The sequence below is a fragment of the Mobula birostris genome, chromosome 6, assembly GCF_030028105.1.
Source record: "Mobula birostris isolate sMobBir1 chromosome 6, sMobBir1.hap1, whole genome shotgun sequence".
Lineage (NCBI taxonomy): Eukaryota > Metazoa > Chordata > Chondrichthyes > Myliobatiformes > Myliobatidae > Mobula > Mobula birostris.
In genome coordinates, this window is record NC_092375.1 from 88,710,640 (window position 1) to 88,735,231 (window position 24,592).

The 24,592-nt window shown below is 44.4% G+C and overlaps 1 long non-coding RNA gene across 1 annotated transcript in view; it reads left to right on the forward strand.

Annotated features, from left to right (window-relative positions):
• Window positions 1–13,640: 13,640 nt before the first annotated feature.
• The window catches only part of LOC140199186 (uncharacterized), a 56,291-nt gene continuing 45,339 nt past the window's right edge, over window positions 13,641–24,592 (forward strand). Inside the window, exon 1 of the long non-coding RNA XR_011886369.1 lies at window positions 13,641–15,131. This is a non-coding gene — a long non-coding RNA (uncharacterized lncRNA). The remainder of the gene's footprint in view (window positions 15,132–24,592) is intronic.

The following is a 24,592-nucleotide window of genomic DNA, read 5'->3' on the forward strand; positions in this document are numbered from 1 at the left end:
CCCCTAGTTCTAGTCTCACCTACCTATGGAAACAACTTTCCTACTTCTATCTTATCTCTCCCTTTCAAAGTTTTGTATGTTTCTATAAGATCCCCTCTCATTCTTCTGAATTCCAGAGAGTATAGTCGCAGGCGGCTCAACCTCTCCTCATAGGTTAACCCCTTCTTCCCTGGAATCAACCTCCAAACATAGATCTCCTCCCTTTTCCTCCCTTTTCCTATCTATGTCGTTGGTACCAATATGTCCCATGACCTCTGGCTGTTCACCTTCCCACTTCAGGGTATCGTGGACGCGATCAGAAACATCCCGGACCCTGGCACCTGGGAGGCAAACTACCATCCGTGTTTCTTTCCTGCATCTACAGAATCGCCTGTCTGACCCCCTGACTATAGAGTCCCCTATCACTGCTGCCATCCTCTTCCTTTCCCTACCCTTCTGAGCCACAGGGCCAGACTCTGTGCCAGAGGCGCGCCTGCTGTCATTTCCCCCAGGTAGGCCATCTCCCCCAACAGTACTCAAACAGGAGTACTTATTGTTAAGGGGAACAGCCACTGAGGTACTCTCTAGCATCTGCTTCTTGCCCTTCCCTCTCCTGCCTGTTACCCACTTATCTGTCTCCCCAGGCCCCGGAGTGACTACCTGCCTATAGCTCCTCCCTATCACCTCCTCACTCTCCCTGACCAGGTGAAGGTCATTGAGCTGCACCTCCAGTTCCCTTACCCAGTCCCTAAGGAGCTGCAGCTCGACGTACCTGGTGCAGATGTGGCCGTCCGGGAGGCTGGGAGTCTCCAGGACCTGCATCCAACACCCAGTACAGAACATGGGCCTCGCAGACATACTTCCTGTTTCAATTCCTCACAGGTAACTTACCTCGCCTCAACCCGTTATTGCCGAAGCCTGAATGAGCCAAAGCCCTGACAATGTGAACATCGTCCTCTGTACGTATGCCCCTCTGATGGTTCCTCTGACCCCATCCAGCCTGATAATGCAAGTACAGTCCCCATGATAGTGCAATTCCAGCCATTGCTCAATGAATCCATCTGCCCATGCAGTCTTGGCCCCTCTGACAAAATAAGCAGGATGTGTCCTACTGTGGACGGACAGACAGATCCTCAGGATTTATTGGCCTTCAGCTGCATTAGTTTCTTCAAAGCCAGCATTCTACATGTGATGCTCTGGTTAATATTTCCACTGCTATGCTGTGGGGTGGTTTACATTAGCAGCTTTCTGTAAAGGCAGTGTGCCATGCTGGAAAGAGTGTTTTGGCTTCGGCTAAAGATAATGAGACACGTTGTCCAACTTAGGAATGCGTGTCAGCCAATCAGGATTGTGGGATGGGAAAGAAGTCTAGAGAACTGTGGGGAAGGGTTTTCTGAAGGACAGTAGTTTGGTTTGGGGTCTTCTGATGGGAGCTGTGGAATGGGGCAGAAGGGCAGTTTCCACAGAATGCCATTGGAAGGAGAGTCTCTGTTGCAAGCAGTGCTTTGTACAGGTGAATGGCTCCAAGGAGGAAGGGCCGATACCCCTGAGAGAGAGCCAGTTTGCTCGAGATGGACTCCCAGGGCAGTTCAGAATGTGGTGGGTGCTTTCACACAGACTGTGGGCCCAGCATGTGAGTAAGGGATACACCCCGAATACTCTAGTATGAGCGCCAACAGTTATGTGCACATCGGACTCTTAACTGTAATGAGGCCCTTTTATCTTTCTTTTCTTCTTCTGTTACTGTTTGCTAAAGTTAAAACTTGAGTAAATATTCTTTCTTTCTATTGGTGTATGATCTGTCATTTCTGGGCTACTGATAATTGTGTATGGGCAGTATTTACAGAGCATTCACTCAAATCGAGGTTTCTTTATTTGGAACATCATGACGTTCCTATTTGGTTGAACCCCAAATCATACCAACCCTAGACGTATATTGTGTATGAAAGGTGGCTGTTAGCTGAGGTATGTAACGAGCTGGGTTTGTATACGAGCCCCGGTGAGAGGGTTACATACAAATGCTAATTTTCTTAAATCCCCCATTCTGTACCTGCAGTTGTCCAATGTTTCCAGAAGGTTCTGTATGTATACTGCAAAGGCAAGACAGACAATTTTGTTCATTATCTCTGCTACTTCCTTATTTCCCAAGATAATTTCTCTTTTCTCAGTCTGTAAGTGACTTGTGTTAACTTGTTTTCTACAAGCTGGTGCAGTCTGTTATTTCTGTTCGTCCTACTTCCCCTTTCCTTGTCCTCCTTTTGTGAATTCTGGAATTTCCCCAGTCCCTAATCTTACTGCTTCTTTGACAATATTAAAAACTTTTCCTTTGATGTAGTACTGTTGTCAGCTTCTCAGCTAGACCACTTTTCCTGTTCATCTATTTTCAACTCTGTTTGCAGCAAACTATGTATTCATTCTTTTAAAATAAGCTGTTGCTTGTTTACTGCCAGATCTTCTAATATAGTTTCCTGATTTCCCACAGCCGGCTCATGCCTTGTGTTATTATTACTTTGTTTATTCAGATTTCAGACTGAAGTCATTGTCCCTCTGACAAGACAGCATAGCTCATCCGACAGCATGATCCCGTCTGTCTGACGACACACGTTCTGTGCCACAGACAGCAACATTCTATCACGCTAACGGGCATGGTCGATCCAACAGCACAACGTGTAAAGTTCAAGTTCAGCTGATTGTCATTCAAGCACGCACATGTACAGAGTACAGCCAAGTGCAACAAAGTTCCCCGGTAACAAGCTGCACTGCACAGTACACATGCCGCAACTCACACACACTATACATTAAGTAATATTACCACAAATTAATTAACAAATAATCAGGTGAATTTATAACACAAATTAAAAAGTAAACTGCATAGTGTTACTGGCACCACATACTTGATGAGATCTGGGTCGTGGCAGGGAGTTCAGTAGTCTTACACTTTGGGAGAAGAAGATATTTCCCATCCTACTTGCCTTTCGGCGGTGCAGTTGGTCAGGGCACTTTCGGTGTGTAGTTGGTCAGGGCACTTTCAGTGTGTAGTTGGTCAGGGAACTTTCGGTGGTGCAGTTGGTCAGGGCACTTTTGGTGTGTAGTTGGTCAGGGCACTTTCAGTGTGTAGTTGGTCAGGGCATTTTCGGTGGTGCAGTTGGTCAGGGCACTTTCGGTGTGCAGTTGGTCAGGGCACTTTCGGTGGTGCAGTTGGTCAGGGAACTTTCGGTGGTGCAGTTGGTCAGGGCACTTTTGGTGTGTAGTTGGTCAGGGCACTTTCGGTGGTGTAGTTGGTCAGGGCACTTTCGGTGTGCGGTTGGTCAGGGCACTTTCGGTGTGCGGTTGGTCAGGGCACTTTCGGTGATGCAGTTGGTCAGGGCACTTTCAGTGTGCAGTTGGTCAGGGCATTTTCGGTGATGCAGTTGGTCATGGCACTTTCGGTGGTGCAGTTGGTCAGGGCAGTTTTGGTGTGTAGTTGGTCAGGGCACTTTCGGTGGTGTAGTTGGTCAGGGCACTTTCGGTGTGTAGTTGGTCAGGGCACTTTCAGTGTGTAGTTGGTCAGGGCATTTTCGGTGGTGCAGTTGGTCAGGGCACTTTCGGTGTGCAGTTGGTCAGGGCACTTTCGGTGGTGCAGTTGGTCAGGGCAGTTTTGGTGTGTAGTTGGTCAGGGCACTTTCGGTGGTGTAGTTGGTCAGGGCACTTTCGGTGTGTAGTTGGTCAGGGCACTTTCGGTGTGTAGTTGGTCAGGGCATTTTCAGTGGTGTAGTTGGTCAGGGCACTTTCGGTGGTGTAGTTGGTCAGGGCACTTTCGGTGGTGTAGTTGGTCAGGGCACTTTCGGTGTGTAGTTGGTCAGGGCATTTTCAGTGGTGTAGTTGGGCAGGGCACTTTCGGTGGTGTAGTTGTCAGGGCACTTTCGGTGATGCAGTTGGTCAGGGCACTTTCGGTGTGTAGTTGGTCAGGGCACTTTCGGTGTGTAGTTGGTCAGGGCACTTTCGGTGATGTAGTTGGTCAAGGCACTTTCGGTGTGTAGTTGGTCAGGGCACTTTCGGTGGTGCAGTTGGTCAGGGCACTTTCGGTGATGCAGTTGGTCAGGGCACTTTCGGTCTGTAGTTGGTCAGGGCATTTTCAGTGGTGCAGTTGGTCAGGGCACTTTCGGTGTGTAGTTGGTCAGGGCAATTTCGGTATGTAGTTGGTCAGGGCACTTTCGGTGGTGCAGTTGGTCAGGGCACTTTTGGTGGTGCATTTGGTCAGTGCAATTTAGGTGTTTAGTTGGTCAGGGCACTTTCGGTGTGCAGTTGGTCAGGGCACTTTCGGTGATGCAGTTGGTCAGGGCACTTTCGGTGTGTAGTTGGTCAGGGCACTTTCGTTGATGCAGTTGGTCAGGGCACTTTCGGTGTGTAGTTGGTCAGGGCACTTTCGGTGGTGCAGTTGGTCAGGGCACTTTCGGTGTGTAGATGGTCAGGGCACTTTCGGTGGAGCAGTTGGTCAGGGCACTTTCGGTGGTGCAGTTGGTCAGTGCAATTTCGGTGTGTAGTTGGTCAGGGCACTTTCGGCAGTGCAGTTGGTCAGGGCACTTTCGGTGTGTAGTTGGTCAGGGCACTTTCGGTGTATAGTTGGTCAGGGCACTTTCGGCGGTGCAGTTGGTCAGGGCACTTTCGATGGAGCTCCTGTAGAAGTTGGTTAAACTGTAGGAACAGGGCAGACTTTTGTTCTCCTCAATGTCCTAAGGAAGTGGAGACTGTGTTGTGCTTTCTTTTTCAAAGAGGTGGTGTTGAGTAACCAGGTGAGATTGTCTGTTACATGCACTCCTGGAAACCTGGTGCTCTTGACTCTCTTAATGGAGAATGTATTTATGTGAAGTGAGAAACCATCAGCTTGCATCTTCCTAAAGTCCACAACCAATCATTGTTCTTGTTTACACTGAGATTCAAGTTGTTAACTTGGAACATGCTACCATCTACTCTTCATGCTCTCTGCAGGCCATCTCATTGTGATTGTTGGAGAGGCCACCCACTGTTGAGTTATCAGTAAATTTCATTTGGTTTGAACTAGATCTAGCTGTGTGGATATGCATCGGCACGGTCCCACTGACAATGAAAATACAGTCCGTTGACAATTTAAACACGGTCCCACTGACAGTGAAATCATGGTCCCACAGACAACGCAAGCATGTTTTCATAGACATGCAAACACAGTCCAACTAACAATGGAAACACAGTTCCACTGACAATGTAAACACGGTCCCACTGACCGTGCAAACATAGACCCATTGACAATGGAAACACAGTCCCACTAACAATGCAAATACAATCCCACTGGAAATGCAAACACAACCACACTGACAATGCAAAGATAGTCCCACTGACAATACAATAACAGACACAATGACAATGGAAATACAGTCCTGCTGACAATGGAAACACAGTTTTACTAACCACATGAAAACAGACCCACTGAATCTGCAAATACAGTCCCACTGACAATGTAAATGTGGTCCCACAGACAATGTAAAATGGTCCCACTAAAAATGTAAACACAGTCCATCTAAACTTAGTTCCACTGTCAATGCAATAGCACAGTCCCACAGAAAATGCAAACATAGTTCCACTAACAATGTAACACAGTCCTACTGACAATGGAAACACAGTTGCACTAACAATGTAACACAGTCCTACTGACAATGGAAACACAGTTGCACTAACAATGTAACACAGTCCTACTGACAATGGAAACATTGTCCCACTGACAATGTAAGCACAGTCCCGCTGATAATTTAAACACAGTGCCAGTGATAATATAAGCACAGTCCCATGCACAATGGAAACACAGTCCTACTGAAATTGGATCAACAGTCTCACTGACAATGAAAAAAATACAGTCTCACTGACAATGTAAGCACATTCAAACCAACATTGGAAAGACGGTCCCAATGACAATAGAAACACTGTGCCTCTGACATTGCATACCCAGTCCTACTGACACTAGAGACACAGTCCAACTGACAGTGTAAAGACTGTCCCACTGAAGAAGCAAACTCAGTCCCTTTGACAACATAAGCATATCCCCACTGACAATGGAAAGACTGTCCCACTGACAATGCTTACCCTGTCCTATCGGCCGTAGAGACACAGTCCAACTGAAAGGTTAAGAGTTTGAGAGAGCCATGGTTTTCAAGGGATATTGGAAACTTGGTTTGGAAAAAGAGAGATATCCACAATAAACATAGGCAGCATGGAGTAAATGAGGCGCTTGAGGAATATAAAGAATGTAAAAAGAATCTTAAGAAAGAAATTCCAAAAGCTAAAAGAAGATATGAGGTTGCTTTGGCAAGTAGGGTGAAAAGAAATCCCAAGGGTTTCTACAGTTATATTAATAGCAAAAGGATAGTGAGGGATAAAATTGGACCCTTAGAGAATCAGAGTGGACAGCTATGTGTGGAGTCAAAAGAGATGGGAGAGATTCTGAACAATTTCTTTTCTTCAGTATTCACTAAGGAGAAGGATTTCAAATTGTGTAAGATAAGGGAAACAGGTAGGGAAGTTATGGAAACTATGGTGATTAAAGAAGAGGAAGTACTGGCACTTTTAAGGAATATAAAAGTGGGTAAGTCTCCGGATCCTGACAGGATATTCCCTAGGACCTTGAGGGAAATTAGTGTAGAAATAGCAGGGGCTCTGACAGAAATATTTCAAATGTCATTAGAAATGGGGATGCTGCTGGAGGATTGGCGTATTGCTCATGTTGTTCCATTGTTTAACGAGGGTTCTAAGAGTAAACCTAGCAATTATCGGCCTGTGAGTTTGACATCAGTGGTGGGTAAATTGATGGAAAGTATTCTTAAAGATGGTATATATAATTATCTGGATAGACAGGGTCTGATTAGGAACAGTCAACATGGATTTGTGCTTGGAAGGTCATGTTTGACAAATCTTATTGAATTTTTTGAAGAGGTTACTAGGAAAGTTGATGAGGGTAAAGCGATGGAGGTTGTCTATATGGACTTCAGTAAGGCCTTTGACAAGGTTCCACACAGAAGGTTAATTAGGAAGGTTCAATCGTTAGGTATTAATATTGAAGTAGTAAAATGGATTCAGCAGTGGCTGGATGGGAGACGCCAGAGAGTAGTGGTGGATAACTGTTTGTCAGATTGGAGGCCAGTGACTAGTGGTGTGCCTCAGGGATCTGTACTGGGTCCAATGTTGTTTGTTATGTACATTAATGATCTGGATGATGGGGTGGTAATCTGGATTAGTAAGTATGCAGATGATACTAAGATAGGTGGAGTTGTGGATAATGAAGTAGGTTTTCAAAGCTTGCAGAGAGATTTAGACCAATTAGAAGAGTAGGCTGAAAGATGGCAGATGGAGTTTAATGCTGATAAATGTGAGGTGCTACATTTTGGTAGGACTAATCAAAATAAGACATACATGGTAAATGGCAGGGCACTGAAGAATGCAGTAGAACAGAGGGATCTAGGAATAACGGGCATAGTTCCCTGAAGGTGGAATCTCATGTGGATAGGGTGGAGAAGAAAGCTTTTAGTATGCTGGCCTTTATTAATCAAAGCATTGAGTATAGGAGTTGGGATGTAATGTTGAAGTTGTACAAGGCATTAGTGAGGCCAAATTTGGAGTATTGTATACAGTTCTGGTCACCAAATTATAGGAAAGATGTCAACAAAATAGAGAGAGTACAGAGAAGATTTACTAGAATGTTACCTGGGTTTCATCACCTAAGTTACAGAGAAAGGTTGAACAAGTTGGGTCTTTATTCTTTGGAGCGTAGAAGGTTGAGGGGGGACTTGATAAAGGTATTTAAAATTATGAGGGGGATAGATAGAGTTGACGTGGATAGGCTTTTTCCTTCAAGAGTAGGGGAGATTCAAACAAGAGGACATGAGTTGAGAGTTAAAGGGCAAAAGTTTAGGAGTAACATGAGGGGGAACTTCTTTACTCAGAGAGTGGTAGCTTTGTGGAATGAGCTTCCAGCAGAAGTGGTCGAGGCAGGTTCTATGTTGTCATTTAAAATTAAATTGGACAGCTATATGGACAGGAAAGGAATGGAGGGTTATGGGCTAAGTGCAGGTCGGTGGGACTAGATGAGAGTAAGAGTTTGGCACGGATTGGAAGAGCCGAGATGGCCTGTTTCCGTGCTGTAATTGTTATATGGTTATATGGCTATATGGACAATGGAAATACTGCCCCTTCAACAATGAAAGCACATTCCCACTAACAATAAAAACACATTCACACTGTCAATGGAAGGACAATCCCATTGGCAATGAAAGTGCAGCTCCACTGAAAAGGTAAACACAAGTCCACTGGAAATGTAAACACAGTCCCACTGACAATTTAACCATAGTGCTATGGATGATGGAAACAGTCGCATTATCTGGGCAAACACATTTCAACTGACAATGAAAACACTTTCACAATCCCACTGTCAATATAAACAGAGTCCCATTGACAAGATAACTACACTCCCACTGTCAATGGAAACACAATCCCACTGACAATGCAAACATGGTTCTATTGGTAATTTGACAATAGAAACACAATCCTACTGACAAAGGACAAACAGTTCCACTGACAATGAAAACCATGCCACAGTGACAAAGTAAACATGTTTGGACCATCAATGTAAATGCAGTCTCACTGAAAACGTAAAGACTTTCACACTGACACTGTAAACGCAACACCTCTGACACTGTAAACACAGTCCCACTGACTCTGTAAACACAACACCACTGACAATTTAAATGCAGTCCTATTGGCAATGGTAACACAGCTAAATGTAAATGAAAACAGTTCTACTGACAATTTTAACACAGTCCCAGTGACAACGGAAACACAGACCGAACGACAATTCACACACCGGCCCACTGACAATGTAAACCTGGTCTCACCAACAAAGTAAATGCGATCCAACTTATAATGTAAGTAGAGTTCCACCAGTGTAAACACAGTCAGACTGACATAGTCCTACTGATAATGGAAACTATGTCCTACAGAAAATGGAAATAGAGTCGCACTGACAAGCAAACTCTGTCCTACTGGAATGTAAACACAGTCCTGATGACAATGGAAACAATGTCCCACTGACAGTGGGAATACAGTCCTTCCAACAATGCCTCCATGGTCCACCAACAGTATAGACACAGTCCCACAGAAAATGTAAACACAGTCCCAGTGACAATGCCAATGCAGTCCCCCTGACAACGTAACCACAGTCCCACTGATAATGTAAACACAATCCCACTGACAATGGATACACAGTCCCAGTGTAAATGGAAACACTGTCCTACCGACAATGTAAATGCAGTACAACAGACAATGTACATTTCCCACCATTGTACTGAAAATGGAAAAATAGTTCCACTGACAGTCTGCTCCGTCACACGAACAATGTAAGCATATTCGGACTAAACAATGGAAAGATGGTCCCACTGACATTGTAAACATATCCCTTCTAACAATCTAAGCACAGACCTACTAACAATGTAAACACAGTCCAACTAACAATGGAAACAGTCCTACTGACAATGGAAAAATGGTACAACCAACAATGTGAGCACCATCCCAGTGAAAATGGAAACAATGCAAGTACCATCCTACTGCCTATATAAACAAAGTAGGACTAACAATGAAATCACAGTCCCAATGACAGTGGAAAATCACTTTCTCTGACAATGCCTACATGGCCTGCCGACAACAGAGGTGCAGTCCCACTGTCAATACAAATGCGGTCCCACTGACAAAGCAGATACAGTCCCGCTCTTATTGGAAACACTGTCCCATTAACAATGTAAACATGGTCCCAGCACTAACAGAAATACAGTCTCACTCTGACAATGCAAACACAATCCCACTCCGCTGACAATGGATAACCAGTCCTAGTGAAAATGGGAGCACTGTCCCATCAACAATGGAAATACAGTGCAACTAAAAATGTAAACGCCGTCCAACTGAAAATGCAAATGAGTCACACTGACAATGCAATCACTGCCTCACTATCAATATAAACACATTCAGACTGAAAATGTAAACACAGTCCAACTGACAATGGAAACACAGTCCCACTGACAATGGAAACACAGTCCCATTGACAATGGAACCACAGTCCCACTGACAATGTAAACACAGTCCCATTGACAATGGAAACACAGTCCCACTGACAATGTAAATACAGTCCCACTGACAATGTAAATAGAGTCCCACTGACAATGGAAACACAGTCCCACTGACAATGGAAACACAGTCCCACTGACAATAGAAACACAGTCCCACTGACAATGTAAGCACAGTCCAACTGAGAATACCTATGTGACCATACTGACAGCAGAGACACAGTCCTACTGAAAATGTAAACCCTGTTTCACTACCAATGTAAATGTGATTCCACTGAGAATGTAAACACAGCTCCATGGGTAACACAAGCAATGTCCCACTGACAATATAGAACTGGTTCCAGTGTGAATGGAGACAGAGCCATCCTGATACTGTATTCCAAACAAAATTCCACTAATAAGGACATCATGGTCCCATTGATAATGGAAGCACCGTTTCACTAACAATGGAAACACAATCCTACTGACAATGGAAATACAGTCCCACTGAGAATGGAAACACTGTACAATAGTCCAATACTTCCATTTAATATCAGAGAAATGTATACAAACACATCCTGAAATTATTTTTCTTCACAGACATCCAGGAAAACAGAGGAGTGACCCAAAGAATGAGTGACAGTAAAAACATTGGATCCCAACCACCAACCACACTTCTCTCCCAAGCACAGGCAGCAGTAAAGCATTGATCCTCCCCACCCCACCCACTCCTGCAAAGAAGCATCAGCACCCTCTACCCACCGAGCAAAGCCCCAGTAAAGACCATGGTCTGCAGGACAACAAAAGCTATTTGATTAGCTGACAACTTGACATACCCCAGTCTCTCTCTCCCCCTAATAAAGTGTAAAAGAGGTGTCTCCTTTCACAGCAAGAGGGGAGACATAACAAAAAACCTTGCTGATTTACGATGTTAAAAGTTTGTCGTGCTGCTCTTTATTCTGAGTTTTGTGACTCGGGAATCAGCGACAATCTTTCCCCCACTGACGAGAGAGAGAGAGAGAGAGAGGGAGAGAGAAACGAGAACAGCTCACTGAGTACAGAGTCCCCGACAGCCGATCTGCTGTTTCCGATGTTCGCTTCAGTCAGTGGCACCGGCATAGATTTAGCCTGCCCCCATGGCCGCGAAACCTCAGAACCCCGAAGGCATGCTCATCTGATGGTGTTGAAGATTGTTCCGGATGTTGGGGAAGTCCAGAACGAGGGGTCACAGTTTGAGGATAAAAGGGAAGCCTTTTAGGACCGAGATTAGGAAAAACTTCTGAAGATGACGTGCAGGCTGCCTTCAGGAGACTGAATCCAAGGAAAGCATCCGGTCTGGGCGGAGTACCTGGCCGAGTACTGAAGATCTGTGCTGAGCAGCTGGCTGGTGTGTTCAGATATCTTCATCCTCTCACTCTGGCAGTGTGTGGTACCCACCTGCTTCAAGCAGGCTTCAATCATACCAGTGCCAAAGAAGAGTGTGGTAACCTGTCTAAACGACTATCGCCCAGTGGCACTGACATCCACAGTGATGAAATGTTTTGATAGGCTGGTGTTGAAGCTTATCAGCTCCTGTCTGTGTGGTGACTTGGATTCACTGCAGTTCAGCAACCAGAGCAACAGGACCACAGCAGATGTTATCTCGTTGGCTTTTCACACAGCCCTGGAACGTCGAGATAGCAAAGTTGCTTACATCGGGATATTCTTTATCGATTACAGCCTGGCATTTAACACCATCACCCCCTCAAAACTAATCAGTAAACTCCAAGACCTGGGCCTCAATACCCCCTTGAGCAATTGGATCCTGGATTTCCTCACTTGTAGACCCCAGTCAGTTCAGATTGGCAAAAACATCTCCTCCATTGTCTTACCACAGGGCTGTGTGCTTAGCCCCCTGCTCTACTCTCTTCACACCTGTGACTGTGTGGCTAAGCACAGCTCCAACACCACACTCAAGTTTGCTGATGACACCACTGTTGTGGACTGTATCAAAGGGGGTCCTGAATCGGCACACAGGAGGGAGAGTGAAAGTTTGGCTGAGAGGTGTAATTACACAACCTCTCACTCAATGTCAATAAGACCAAGGAACTGATTGTAGACTTCAGGAGAGGGAAACCAGAGGTTTATGAGCCAGTGATCATCAGAAGATCAGTTGTGGAGAGAGTCAGTAGCTTTGAATTCCCAGGTGTCACTCTCCCAGAGGGCCTGTCCTGGACCCATCATATAAATATAATTGCAAAGAAAGCACGACAGGGCCTCTCCTCATAATCTAATCTATAATCTAATGTAATTCTTCCTCAGGAGTCTGCAGAGATTCAGCATGTCATTGAAAACCTTGGCAAACTTCTATAGATGTGTGGTGGAAAGTGTGCTGACTGGCCGGATTATGGCCTGGTATGGGAGCACCAATGCCTTTGAACATAAAATGCTACAAAAGGTAGTGGATTCGGCCCAGTACATCACAGATAAAACCCTCCCAACCATTGAGCACATCCTCATGAAACATTGCTGTAGAAAAGCAGCCTCCATCACCAAAGATCCTCACCACTCAGGCCATGATCTTTTCTCGCTGCTGCCATCAGGTAGAAGCTACAGGAGTCTCAGGACCCACACCACCAGGTTCAAGAACAGTTACTACCCTCAACCATCAGGCTGTTGAACAAAAAGGGATAGCTACACTCATTTAAGGACTCTTAGTTTGTTATTTCATGCTTGTTAATTATTTCTATTTATTTATTATCTGCACTTGCACTTTGTTTACAGTTTACAGTTCCTGATGTTTACAGTTTACAGATCCTGTTTACAGTTACTGTTCTATAAATTTGCTAAGCATGCCCACAGAAAAAGAATCTCAGCGTTGCCTGTGATGACATGTATGCACTCTGATAATAAATTTTACTTTATACTTTGAACGTTTTGAACTTTGATGGGTGAAAGAGAGATCGTCTCAGCAGTCCTTACAAACTTTTGTCTCGAGTTGGTGCTAACGCCTTGCAATTCCATTACCAGAGTCCAGGGCAGCTGATCAGGGCATTCTTGATCATGCTTCCGTAAAATTTTGTTAGATTGGCCAGGGGAGGAGGAAGCATCTCTCAGGAAGTGGAGACACTGCTGTGCTTTCTTGACCAAAAAAGATGGTGTAGAGCAGACAACCCCAATAGACGGACTGCGGGCGAGGTCCGGACCGCGCTGACCCATTGGCACTTACGTGAACGCACCTGTCATAACATGTAAATAAAGTGCGTGCTGCTCTAATTTATTTTAACCTCATCCCACACTGTACACTCGACCTACGCCCCCGTAGATTGCGCATAGAAGCAGAAAATCTAAAGTGGAACTTCAACACTATGCATGCTGCCAGTTTTAATGCTAACTACCCTGCAAAATCAGATCAACGCAAACAAAAAATTGCAACTATGATAACATCATACAGGCACTCTGTTTCTACTATCTGTAAGTCAACATCTGCACAAGAGAGCACAACAGCTGCGTCATTGCATGTGTCATGGAATCTTGCCAAAGCTAAGAAGCCAGTCGCTGAAGCCGAGTTGATTAAAACGTGTGCAATTGATATGGTTGGCCAAGTTTTAAGTCATGATGAGAAAACAAAGAAAATGGTTGTGGAGCTATTAAAGATGGTGCCATTGTCGGCTAACACGGCAACAAGAAGAGTAGATGTTTTAACGGAGGAGTGTTTCTCCAATCTACTCACCAGTTTGGAGAAAGCAGAAGCCATATCACTAGCCATAGACTCGTCCTGTGACCGAACCGATATGGAAGAGCTGTCTGTGTTCCCAAGATTTTTTGATGGGAAGACGTTTCGGGAAGAGCTACTTTGTTTGCTTCCTCTGCCTGGGCGCACAACTGGGGAAATAATTTTTAACGAATTGACACAGTTCTTTGAGAAGAATGGCTTGGATGTGAGCAAAATTGTGTCCGTTGTCACCGATGGGGCTTTGTCGATGGTGGGACAACACAAGGGCTTGGTAAGCAGGTTTGCTGCTGTTAACCCAGCACACTTGGCATTTCATTGAATTGTTCACAAATCAGTGTTGTGCGCTAAACTGTGTGGGGAATTGAAAGAGGCGGTGGATACTGTGACGAGACTGGTAAATTTCATTCATGGGAGTTCTAGTCTGCAACATTGCCTTTTCAGAGCATTGCTGGAGGAAATGTCAGCGGAACACAAAGATCTTTTGCTGCATAATGATGTTCGCTGGCTGAGCAAAGGCCGTGTGTTAGAGAGGGTGTGTGACCTGCACGATGAGCTTGTGCCATTTTTATCCAGCCTGCAGAGCCAGAAAGTCCGAGGATTTAAGAGGTTTTTAAGTGACAACAAGGTGATGGCACATGTTCTTTTTTTGTCTGACATCATGTCTCATCTAAATCAACTTAATCTGCAATTACAAGGCAACAACTACACTGTTGCGGACATGTACGAGGCGATTGGAGCCTTCTGGTCAAAGCTGAGCCTTTTGGAGAGAGATTCACGAGGGAAAGTTGCACTTGCCACGTCTGCGGGAGCATTGTGAGAAGAACGAAATGCAGGAGGATGCAGTGATGAAGGATTTCGTGACGAGCCTGGCAGAAAACTTCAGGGAATGATTTGAAAGCTCCCCTAAGCTCTCAGGTGACATCCTCCTCTTCCTGAGACAGCCGTTCTCCGTTTCGGCTGACGGCCAGTGGACTGCAGAGGCCAAAAGGCTGGTGCCTTCCGTAGATGAGGCGACTCTTCAGATGGAGGTCTTGGAAATGGGAACATCTGATTTGCTCAAAGCACAACACAGGGACATTGGGGTGAGTGACTTTTGGATCAACGTGGTTGCCCAAGCTCAATTCAAAAACACCAGAGCTATTGCAATGCTCCAACTCACACCGTTCCCCTCCACGTACATATGAGAGTCATCGTTTTCTTCAATGAACTCCATCAAGAACCAAGATAGAAACAGTCTCTCCAATGCACATCTTGGCCAGTGCCTCAGGATTGCCGCAACAGAATACAGGCCCGACATCAGAAGGATTGCCTCATCCCATTGCTGTCACTTCTCTCACTGATTCGTGAGTGAATCAATTTATTTTTGTCCATTTGTCAATCTTATTGTGGTATAATAATAATATTACAACAACAATAATACTGATAATTTCATTTATAGCTACACTTGATACTTGAAATGCTACATAGCTTAATTAAAAAGAAAAAAATAGATTAAATGAGAGAACAGAACCAATGGAAAAGCCAGTACTACTAAAATACCTTGTGTGGAAGAGAAGTGGTGAAGACTACCATGTTTACAGTGTGTGTGTGTGTGTGTGTGTGTGTGTATGCATGTATTTTAAGTCCCAGATGAGTTCTCAATGTGACAGCTGACAGTTGTGATAGCCACAGTCATAATTAAATGGCTGGTTTTGGACTTATTTTGTCTCAAAAGTGCATTTCTTTTCTTGTATGACCCACAACACAGGCTTTGAGAATCGCAGACCTACTACCACCACCATTACTACTACTACTACTACTACTACTACTACTAATAATAATAATAATGGTAATATCAGCAACAACATCTGCCCATAAAACAACTTACTAGCACAATGAAAAGAAACCCTGGACATTTTGGCCCTTGGCTTGGCATGCTTGACATAATTTGGCCCTTGTGGAAAATAATTGGGAAACCCTGGTGTAGAGGGACCAGGTGAGATCATCCTTCATGTGCGCTCTCGGAAGCTTTGTGCTCCTAACCCTCTTCACTTTGGAGGCTTTTCCTACAGGAATTCACAGATTTTATTACTATGTTTGCATTGTACTGCTGCTGCATAGAAACAAATTTCATGACATTTGCCAGTAATATTAAACTTGATTCTGTTTCTTATTTACATACAGTGAGAGTGGTCAGATGCATCTTGCTAAAGTCACACAATCATCTCTTTGGTCTTGTCCACATTGAGACTCAAGTTGCTGTGCCCCCACCTTTCGACCAGCTTCTCTGCCTCCCCTCGCTAAGCTGTCTCATCATCATTGTTGATGAGGTCAGCTGCGGATGTGTCGCTAGCGAATGTGATTACACGGTTTGAACTGGATCTAGTAGTAGAGACTGTCGCACTGTCAGTGTAAACACTGTGCTACTGACAATGCAAACACAATCTTACTGACAATGCAAATTCAATCCCAGTGACAATGTCAACACAGTCGTACAGACATTGTAAAGACGGTCCCAGTAATAATGAAAACACAGGCCCACTGACAATGGAAACACAGTTTCTCTGAGAATGCAAACACAGTCACACAGACAATGCAAACACAGACCCAGTATCAAAGTTAACACAGTCCCAGTAACAATATAAACACAGTCCTATTGACAATGTAAACACAAGCCCATTAACAATATAAACACAGTCCCACTGACAATGTAAACACGGGTCCACTAACAATGTAAACACAGTCTCAATGACAATAGGAATACAGTTCCACTGACTATGGAAACACAGTCCCAATGACAATGGAAATACAGTCACACTGACAATATAACACAGTCCTACTGACAATGGAAACACAATCCCACTGACAAAATAAACACAGTTTCACTGCCAATAGAAACACAGTCCTGTGACAATGTAAACACAGTCCCACTGACAATGGAAGCACAGTTCCAATGACAATGGAAACACAGTCCCACTGACAATGTAAACACAGGTCCACTATCAGTGTAAACACAGTCCCAATGACAATGGAAATACAGTCACACTGACAATGGAAACACTGACTTACTGACAATGTAACACAGTCTTACTGACAATGGAAACACAATCCCACTGACAAAATAAACACAGTTTCACCACCAATAGAAACACAGTCCCACTGCAATGGAAACACAGTTTCAATGACAATGGAAACACAGTCCCACTGACAATGGAAACACAGTCTCACTGACAATGTAAACACTGTCTCACTGACAATGTAAACACAGTTCCACTGACAATGGAAACACAGTATCACTGCCAATAGAAACACAGTTCCACTGATATTGTCAGTGAGACAGTGTTTCCATTATCTGTGGGACAATGCTTCCATTGTCAGTGGGACTGTGTTTCCGTTGTCTGTGGGACTGTGTTTCCATTGTCAGTGAGACAGTGTTTCCAATATCTGTGGGACTGTGCTTCCATTGTCTGTGGGACTGTGCTTCCTTGTCTGTGGGACAGTTTCCATTGTCAGTGGGACTTTGTTTCCATTGTCAGTGGGACTGTGTTTCCATTGTCAGTGGGACTGTGTTTCCATTGTATGTGGGACTGTGTTTACATTGTCAGTGGGACTGTGTTTCCATTGTCAGTGGGACTGTGTTTCCATTGTCACTGGGACTGTGTTTACAATGTCAGTGGGACTTGGTTTCCATTGTCACTGGGACTGTGTTTCCATTGTCTGTGGGACTGTGTTTCCATTTTCAGTGAGACAACGTTTCCATTGTCTGTGGGACTGTGTTTCCATTGTCTGTGGGACTTTGTTTCCATTGTCACTGGGACTGTGTTTCCATTGTCTGTGGGACTGTGTTTGCATTGTCAGTGGGACTGTGTTTACATTGTCAATTGGACTGTGTTTACATTGTCTGTGGGACTTTGTTTCCATTGTCAGTGGGACTGTGTTTCCATTGTCTGTGGGACTGTATTTCCATTGTCAGTGGGACTGTGTTTACATTGTCAATTGGACTGTGTTTACATTGTCTGTGGGACTTTGTTTCCATTGTCAGTGGGACTGTGTTTCCATTGTCTGTGGGACTGTATTTCCATTGTCAGTGGGACTGTGTTTACATTGTCAATTGGACTGTGTTTACAATGTCAGTGGGACTGTGTTTACAATGTCAGTGGGACTGTGTTTACAATGTCAATGGGACAGTGTTTCCATTGTCAGTGGGACTGTGTTTCCATTGTCAGTGGGACTGTGTTTCCATTGTCACTGGGACTGTGTTTACAATGTCAGTGGGACTTGGTTTCCATTGTCACTGGGACTGTGTTTCCATTGTCTGTGGGACTGTGTTTCCATTTTCAGTGAGACAATGTTTCCATTGTCTGTGGGACTGTGTTTCCATTGTCTGTGGGACTTTGTTTCCATTGTCACTGGGACTGTGTTTCCATTGTCTGTGGGACTGTGTTTCCATTGTCAGTGGGACTGTGTTTACATTGTCAATTGGACTGTGTTTACATTGTCTGTGGGACTTTGTTTCCATTGTCAGTGGGACTGTGTTTCCATTGTCTGTGGGACTGTATTTCCATTGTCAGTGGGACTGTGTTTACATTGTCAATTGGACTGTGTTTACAATGTCAGTGGGACTGTGTTTACAATGTCAGTGGGACTGTGTTTACAATGTCAATGGGACAGTGTTTCCATTGTCAGTGGTACTGTGTTTCCATTGTCAATGGGACTGTTTCCATTGACAGTGATACTGTGTTTCAGAAGTCCGGAAGTCGAAGCCTGACAGCTGACACCTGGAGATGGAAGCCTGTCTGGGGTTGAAGAACTCTCCATGTGCATGTGGGAGTGTGGAGGAGCTTGATTTGCTTGTTTTCTTGTGTTCTGTGTTGTTCCGCTGAGAATTGTGGGAAGGCTATATCGGCACCGGAATGTGTGACAAATCATACTGGCTGCCCCCACCCAGCACCTCCTTACGTGTGTAGGGTGTTAATGGAAACAACTCATGTCCCAGTATGTACGGCATGGTGGTGTAGTGGTTAGCACAGTGCTTTACAGTGCCAGTCACCCAGGTTCAATTCCTGAAGGGGGCTTGTACGTTCTCCCAGGGACTGTGTGGGTTTCCTCTGGGTGCTCTGGTTTCCTCCCGCAGTCCAAAGACGTACCGGTTGGTGGATTAATTTTCTATCGTAAATTGTCCTGTGATCAGCCTAGGATTAGGGATTGCTACGTGGTGATTGATAAGTCCGAGGCCTAAGGTAGAAAGAGTCAATTTTAGAAAACCGAGCACATTTATTTTTCAACATAGTCCCTCCTACATTTACACACACAGTCCAGCGGTCACGGAGCATACAGATCCCTTCTTTGTCGAAGTCGACGTCTTGGACCTCCAGAAGGTGGTCCACAGCAGGGGTGATTGATAATTTTGTGGCCTAAGGTAGAAGGAGATGAGTGATACAGCTCTTGTTACGTGCAGGTGCAGTTCGACTGGTTGAGTGATTATGCAGAAAGTTTGGAGTCAATAATTCATCTCCTTCTACTTCAGGCTGCTCTGCACAGCTAAGAATCCTGCTATTAACATTATACTCTGTTTTATAAGTTTGACTTTCCAAAGTGTGTTACTTCACACTTTTCTGGATTGAACTCCATCTGCCTCCTCTCAGCCCAGCTCTACATCCTGTCAATGTCCCATTGTAACCTTCTACACTACCCACAACACCTCCAACCTTTATGCCACCTGCAGTCTTTTTAACCCACCCTTCCACATCCTCATCAAAGTCATTTATAAAAATCAGGAAGAGCGGGAGTCCCAGAACAGATCCCTACAGAACACCGTTAGTTAAAAATCTCCAGGCAGAACACACCCCATCTACTACCACATTCTGCTTTGGTGTGCAAGCCAATTCTGAATCCATGCATCCACGTTTTCCTGGATCCCATGTCTCCTAAACTGAACTAAGCCAAACATTTCTAGACTGTTCCAGTGACTCTGTGGTTTACTGTCTTATATTCTCTGTTTTGCCATTTGCACAATTCGTTCTCTTTCTGCACTTTGGATCTTCGATGTTTTCTTTGAACGGGTTCCATGGTGTTTCTTTGTCAGTGGAAAGATGATCTCAGGGTTGTGCACTGCATGCATACTCCAATAACAAATCTACTTTGAATTTTGAATATTGACTTTCTCAATGAGCCTACCACGGATAATCTTGTCAAAAGCCTTACTAAAATCATATACATCACATCCACTGCTCTACTTTCATCGATTTGTTTGTCACTTCCCTGAAGAACTCATGAGATATGACCTGCCCTCACAGAGCCATGCTGGCTCTTCTTAATCAGACAATGCTTCTTCAAATGCTCATAAATAATGTTTCTACCAACAGATTGCTCATGACTGACATAAACCTCACTGGTCTATAACTCCCAGGATTATCCTTATTATGTTTCTTGAACAAAAGAGCAACATTTTCCACCTGCTAATCTTCAGGTAATACTCCTGTGGCCAGTGTGGACACAAGGATCATCACTGATCATCAGCGAACGTGCTGCAAACTCTTTCCTTGCATCCTATTGTAACCAAAACTATATTCTGTTGGGCCCTGGGGACTTATCTATCTTAATGCTTTTCAAATGCTTCAGTGCATCCTCTTTCTTATCGTTGACGCGTTCCAACGTATTAGCCTGTTCTAGAGTGTCCTCACATTCATCAAGGTCCCTCTCACTGGTGAATACAGAACAACCTCCCCTACTTCCTTCACCTCCAGGCACATGGTTCCTCTTTTATCCATGATTGGTCCTACCTTGACTCTAGTCACCCTCCTGTTCTTCATGTATGGGGCTTTCCTTAATCCCACTTACCAAGGCCTTCAAATGTCTCCTTCTAGCACTCCTAAGTCCCTTCTCAAGTTCCTTCCTGCTACCTTAAAACTATCAACGGCCTTGCCTTATCCTTGCTTCCTAAACTTGCTCCTTCCTCTTGACTAGATGTTCCACATCTCTTGCCTACCATGGTTCCTTCACCTTTCTATCCTTTCCACACCTCAATGTGTCAGTTAGTTGTACCAGGGTTGGAAACCCTTAGACGTTGACCTGTGGTGATTTAATAAGATGCTGGCCATTTGCTGAATGGGATTACACAAAACATCTGACCTGAAGGGGCAAGGCTTGCACAGCCTCTATCAACACAATAATGGCTATTAAACAGGAAAAAGTTGAGGATTTCACAATAACAATTTATCCCACTGTTGGCAATGTATTCATGTGCTGGAATATGTTTACATTGTGGTGTTTACCAGCATATGAACATCCTAGCTATATTTGCCTCTAGTATATCCTGACTAAAGGTCACTGCGGCATACAAAGTCATTCTTTTATATGTGCAGTCATGTAAACAAGTGCCCGTGGGAAAGCACAAGTCCGCAAAGCATTTCTTCAGAAACTAATAGTCTGTGTCAAAATATCAGTGAGTGGTCTCATCCAAAGGCAGTTTATGTGTTGCTGGAGAGCATCTGAGCCAAGCACAGCAGCACACAAGCCTGGACTTTGGCTGACACCCAGCAGCTGACGGACTCAGTCTGCAGGCAGCTTCACATTAACTCTTTGCGTCAGGCGTGCTTCCTCCCTGTGACGAGCCAAATATGATTTGTTTACATGTTCGCAATGAGAGAGAGCATACAGTAGAAATTTGGAACATATCCTGGTGCAAAAAAACCCAGAAAATGCTGGGAACACTAAGCAGGTTTCGGTAAAACAACAAAAATAACCTCGTCTGAAATTCTCTCTTCTTCTGTTTCCTATTGCACAGAAGGCACAAAAACTTCAAAACACATACCACTCGGATCAAGACAGCTTTGGTCCCACCGTCATATGACTATTGAGTAATGCCCTTGTACCTGTAAGGGAAAATGAGCTCTTGACCTCACAGTCCACCTGGTTTCACCTTTCACCTTTCTGCACTGCACTTCGCCTGTGACTGCCACACTTTATTTTGCATTCATTCTGTTACTGTTTTACTTTGTCGTACCTCAATGCACTGTTGAATGAAAAACCGAGATTCCCACTGCACCTTGGCCCTTGTGACGATAATAAAATATTTACCAGTTTATCCATTTCACTTGGGTGGAGAGAGAACCAGAGGAAGTCAGAACATTTTTCACCATTCAAGACTGTTTATTGTCATTCTTCAGTGCACCAGTGCAAAAGAGAATGAATCGGTTGTTACTCTGGATCTGATGCAGTATGCAAACACACAACAAACATAAAAACACAGTAAATATACTGCAAATATAAAAGCAAACCTATCAAACAAGTAACTGTTGCATTGTGCCTGTTTAATGAAGGCAGAGACCCTCAGTGTGGATGATAGTTAAATGTCTGTTCTACAAGTGAACGTTGATTTTTTTTCTCTCTGTCAATGGCAACGACAAACTGACAACAAAGACGGGATCTCAGATGGCACCTCTTCTGGATTTCTGGACACTGATGACTCTTGTTTGGCAGGTTATAGTTGTTTCTTAGCTGGAGGTTGGTGTTTGGTTACCTGAAGGCCTTGGCGTATTCTATTGACATACAAAGCACAACAGGTTACAGTGACAATAGGCAGCACTGTCTACCTTCATTGAAGCAACTGGTTCAGGCATGTTCCTGTTGAGTAAGATTGGGGAAACACACTGGCCCCAACCAGCCTTGGCGTCTCTTATTTATTTGTTTGTCTGTTTGTTTATTTATTTATTTTTGTTTGTTTATTTATTTCGTGATACGGCACGGAGTAGGTCTTTGCAGTTCTTCAAGCAATGCCACCCAGCAACCCCATGACCTCAATTAACCCTAACCTATTTAACCCTAGCCTAGTGACGGGACAATTTACAATGACTAATTAACCTATGCGGTAGATCCTTGGACTCCTTGGACTGTGGGAGGAGCTGGAAAAAACTCTTGCATTCCATAGGGTGGACTGCTTACAGAGGACAACTCAGAACTCCGACCCACATAGAGTGGATGCGGAGAGGACATTTGCTATGGAGGGGGGGGAGGAGTTTAGGAGCAGAGGGCACAGCCTCCAAATAGAGGGACATCCATTTAGAATAGAGACGAGGAGGAATTTATTTAGCCAGAGGGTGGTGAATTCATTGCCACAGAGAACTGTGGAGGTCATTTCATTGGGTATATTTAAAATGGAGGTTGAAATGTTCTTGATTGCAATGGCACTAAAGGTTACAGGGAGAAATCAGGGGAATGGTGTCGAGAGGGATAATGAATCTGCGATGATGGAATGGTGGAGCAGACTTGATGCAGCATTTGGCTTAATTCTGCTTCTATGTCTTTTGGTCTAAGCTTGGGCTATTTCATAAGTATGTTGCTTCTTTACAGAATTTAAACCTCTCTGCAGTTTTTCAATATTGCCTTTCACAATGTTTGTGACTGGACTAGCTGATGAACTAAATCAGCCAAAGCTGTTGAGCATGCAAGATCTGACATCCAAACGTGTGCACGAGACCGCTGTGTCAATGGAAACGGCATCCAAGAAAGCTGGAGAATACTGTCTGCCACAACAGAGAGGAATGGCTGCAATCCACAGTGAGGCAAGTATAGCAAATTGCAACGCCACTGGAGCAAGTCTGAAGTGGTCTGGGTGAGACCAGTTCAGTTGGCTCTTATGAAGTTCCAAAGACTTTCAACTACCACAGCCTTATGAGTTTAAAACAGCTGAGTGGTTGTTGTGAAAAATATTGTCTCACCTTGACAGCTTACAGATCCAAGGCTTGCAATAAATTGCAGATTAAAGGCCAAAACAAATAACACAAGGAATTACAGGAGGCATTTCGAAACAACAGGCCTGCAGAGTGTGGTGGTGCATTCGGGAACTGGGTGGACACAACAAAGACAGATGTTCAAGTACAGCTGCACAGAGTTGGGGCGAACTATGAAAAGAGGCCTGGTGGGCTGGCCAGGACAGCTCTGTCTGAACTGGAAGCATGCCCTGAGTGCTGATTTTTTTCAAAGTTGGATAAATCTGACATATGCCAATCGCAAAGCCCGAGAGATTCTGCAGGTACTGGAAATCCAATGAGAACAGATGAAAGCCAGTTTATTACAAGCTTAGAGCCATCACCTCTACCCTGAAGGCTGAGTGGAGAAGTTTGAAGAGAAGGAGGTGCTTAAGACTCTGAATTAGAGTAGGAGGGCCACAACAATGAAACAATAGATGCTGGGAACCTGGCATAAAGGCAGACAGCACTAGGAACACTGAAGAGCTCAGGTAAGATATGAAAGTGGGCAGATGAGAGCTATACAAAATCAGAGTATAGGCGTTAGGTATTATCTGCGTTTGGCACGTGGCCAAGTGGTTAAGGCGTTGGTCTGGTGATCTGAAGGTCGCTAGTTCAAGCCTCAGCTGAGGCAGCGTGTTGTGTCCTTGAGCAAGGCACTTAACCACACGTTGCTTTGCGACGACACCAGTGCCAAGCTGTATGGGTCCTAGTGCCCTTCCCTTGGACAACATCGCTGTCGTGAAGAGGGGAACTGCCAGTCTCCTATACAACCTTGCCCAGGCCTGCACCCTGGAAACCTTCCGAGGCGCAAATCCATGGTCTCACAAGACTAACAGATGCCTAGATTATCTGCACAAGGCTTGCACGTGAAGATCAAGTGTACTTACAAAAATAAATCTTGCCCATGCATAATTGAATGTGGACAAACAAAGCCACCAGTACCCTACCATTCATGTTCACACAAGGATCTTTGCTCTACACAAATATGCACAGTGGAGGAAGTCCTCAGCACAACCATGGATAAGTGCTAATGAAAGATTTACTGAGGTATAACCAAAATATTTGCTAAGAGT